The sequence below is a fragment of the Seriola lalandi genome, unplaced genomic scaffold, assembly GCF_002814215.2.
Source record: "Seriola lalandi dorsalis isolate HSWRI2012SDOR001 ecotype SW California unplaced genomic scaffold, Sedor1 jcf7180001957312, whole genome shotgun sequence".
In the NCBI taxonomy this organism is placed as follows: Eukaryota; Metazoa; Chordata; class Actinopteri; order Carangiformes; family Carangidae; genus Seriola; species Seriola lalandi.
Window position 1 is genome coordinate 1 of NW_019427981.1, and position 3,097 is coordinate 3,097.

The 3,097-nt window shown below is 44.2% G+C and overlaps 1 pseudogene across 1 annotated transcript; it reads right to left on the bottom strand.

Moving 5' to 3' along the window:
* Positions 1-332: 332 nt before the first annotated feature.
* Positions 333-3,069, bottom strand: LOC111651889 (sodium/potassium/calcium exchanger 2 pseudogene; annotated as a pseudogene). Its single transcript, XR_015436942.1, has 2 exons — positions 2,714-3,069; positions 333-1,412 (listed from the first exon to the last, which is right to left on the bottom strand). The product of XR_015436942.1 is annotated as a sodium/potassium/calcium exchanger 2 pseudogene (transcript).
* Between the last annotated feature and the right edge of the window lie 28 nt (positions 3,070-3,097).

Sequence of the window (3,097 nt, forward strand, 5' to 3'; positions counted from 1 at the left end):
AAAAAAAAAAAAAGGAGTGTGGAATTAAAAGCATGTCTCCACTAACAAACTGCTTTCATTTTCATTTTTGGCTCAACTGAAACAATTATCAAAAGCAAGCCTGGCTTCATTACAATAGCAAATCAGCTGCATGATAGGTGTAAAACGACAAGTGTGTGTGTACATGCAAGAGGAGATATCAAAAGTAATTTCTATCATAGACGCATTACTGCACACCTGCTGTAACTTCCACAGTCTGACATTTTAAATAGAATTGTATTTTAGATGTATAGTAGATGGTGGTGGGAGGTGGGAGAAATTAATAAGTGATACGGTTCAAGAAGCCAACTCACCTTGGGCTGCACTGCGACCTCTACCACTTGATTCTTGGTCATGCAACTTTTGACGAAGCCCTCAACTTTGCTGTTGAACTTCATAAAGATCACGTAGGCGGCGTAGCCTGAGAGCAGTGTGATACTTTCCCACATGGAGATGAAGTTATCCAGGAAGAAGATGATGAGCAGGATCAGATCCAGGATGTAGAAGGAGACGTCGCGGAAGAGTGGCCACCATGTTAAGTTGAGGATCTCCTTGGAGAAGATGGCGCACATCCCGATGACGAAGAGAATATTGAAGACGGCTGAGCCCACGATGGTCCCGATGCCCACGTTGCTGTGTGAGATGAAGACACCGATGATGGAGGTGAAGAGCTCTGGAGCTGAGCCGCCTGCCGCCATGAAGGTGGCACCTGCGACGTCATCCGAAATGGTCAGCTTCTCCGTGATGACCGTGAGCGCTGGGACGAAAAACTCGTCACACACTATGGCTAAGGCGATGAACATGTAGATCATGCCAAACATGTGAAGGGCCACTGCTCCTTGGCGCCTCTCCTCAAGGGTGAAAATATCTGGCGGGTACTCCCCCTGGCTCTCGTTGCTATCTGCTGTAGATTTCATGGCTATTGGCATGTCTGCTGAGACATTGGGGTCCCTCTGGTTTTGGGTGAAAAGTAGAGTCCTGTGGGGGGATGACTGGTGGAGACTCTTCTGGGGGAGCACTGGCTCACTGAGACCATCTGAGCTCCAGGTCAAGGCACTGAAGGAGACGGCACTAACGGCCACCATGCTGAAGACGAACCCTAAGATTCGCACTGGCCTCAGCTTTTTACGCAGACACCGGTGTCCCCGCCGCTTGCAGGCAGGACCCAATATGGGTCGTCGCTCTAGTGTATCCATGCAGGGTTGATCTGAAGCCATCTCTATGCAGCTCGTGATGTCCTCACTCTCAGTGGTTAGGTAGGAAGAGGGGAGAGTGGGGAGCAGGTTTTACTGGGGAAAATGCATGGTGCTCTCTTCAGTTTCAAATGAGTTGAGAAGATTGTAGGTGCTTTCCAGGGTCTGGTTTGCCAAATGATGTCTTCATATTAGCCTCTGCTGGCAAATGTCAAAAGAATGAAGAAAAAAATATTATTGAGCCAGGACATAAACTCAGGGGTGTGAATTAATAACAAAACACAATAAAATTGAAAACTGGTTTGGATATTAAGACCACATATTTATTTAAAAAATACTGGCTTAAACTAGCTAATTAAGTGAACAATTTAATTAGATAGAAATTAATTAATTGATTCTTTACTCAGTTTTGATAATTGTCATCTGTCACGTGAAACATTTAATTTACACAAATTCTCAAATGTGAGCTTTTGCTGCTTTTTCACAAAATTGCAAAGTGAATAGCATAACTTGTGATGGACAACTTTTTCCTGACATGTCTTTAAAAACATGAAAATAATAATAATAATAATAATAATAATAATAATAATGCTCAAACAATGGCTAAATTGACAAATAATCACAAGTGTTGCTGTTGAGTTGGCTACAAATCAGCACTAATCTACACCTGATCACTGCCACAAAAATCATCCATGTTGATATTTAGTCAAATATTAAATCCCCAGTTAGGCTACATGTGGAATGTGAAATACTGATTACCGTTTTAAAATCATTGTCATTCTCTCTCACTGAAGTAAATCTCTACATCATATGAAATGAAAACTAAAAATCAAGAATGTATAACATTTTAAATGTGCTGACAGATCATCAACTCATCCTCTTAGTGTACATTTAAGCGAGATGCGCAGCCACTGTATGTCCTTAATAGACTCAGGAAAGCTCTATGTAGATATAAATATAGTCATTTACAATTTCAAGTCATTAACGTTAAATTGAAACCACGAGAGACACAAACAGACACGAAAAACTTGTAAGAAGGGCAGATGATTCTGACTGATGCTGGTTTGACCATTTTCATTATCCTATGTATTCAGATGTTGGACAAACAACTTGCATCCAAAATGTGAAATCTGCTGTTTTTACCTGGGAAATTATCACGAAATGTGAAGGCCGACGGTTTACGGACATCACTTGGCTGCAGTCAGTGGAAAACGGTAAACGCTATGACGCTGCTTCCAGGGAAAAGCAGATAGAAACACACATCCTGTCCTGTTTGACTTTTCAGAGATGCACAGCCTGCTGCCTTTCAGCTGAACGGCTTGTCTGAGATGCCAGTTCCACTGACAACTCTGTCTGCCCTTCAATAATGCCTTCGCCCTTTCACAGCGGTATCACCACACAACAAACAGCTAACCATCGTCCCCGACCAAAACAGCCCAACATTAGTTTCCCTGGCGAGGCGCACGACGCGTGGAGAGGCTGCAGACTGTGTCATGCCTTACCTTTGACAGAGGCAAGAAAACAGCCGCACGGCACAGCAGCAGGTTGAAATTAGGAAATCCTCTCCGGTGCCCTCTTGCTCTCATTGAGCAAAATGTGACCGGTCTCTGCTCTCCGACGACAGAGGAGGAGCTTTGGAGGGGAGGGGGGGGAGAGAGAAAAAAAAAAACTGCTTTTCCAACTGCGCTCACCTCTCTCCCTCACAGCAGCAGAGGCGGCAGCAGCAGCATCCCTCCCGTCTCGGATGAGAGAAAAAAAAAAAAAAAGCACCCGGTCGAAAATACCTCGCTAATGTGGCAGAATATTGTGCTGGGCTGGGCTTACCACGTGAACCGGGTGGTTTATTAATAAAGCCAGGTAAGCGGCAGACGGCGCATCCTTTCCTG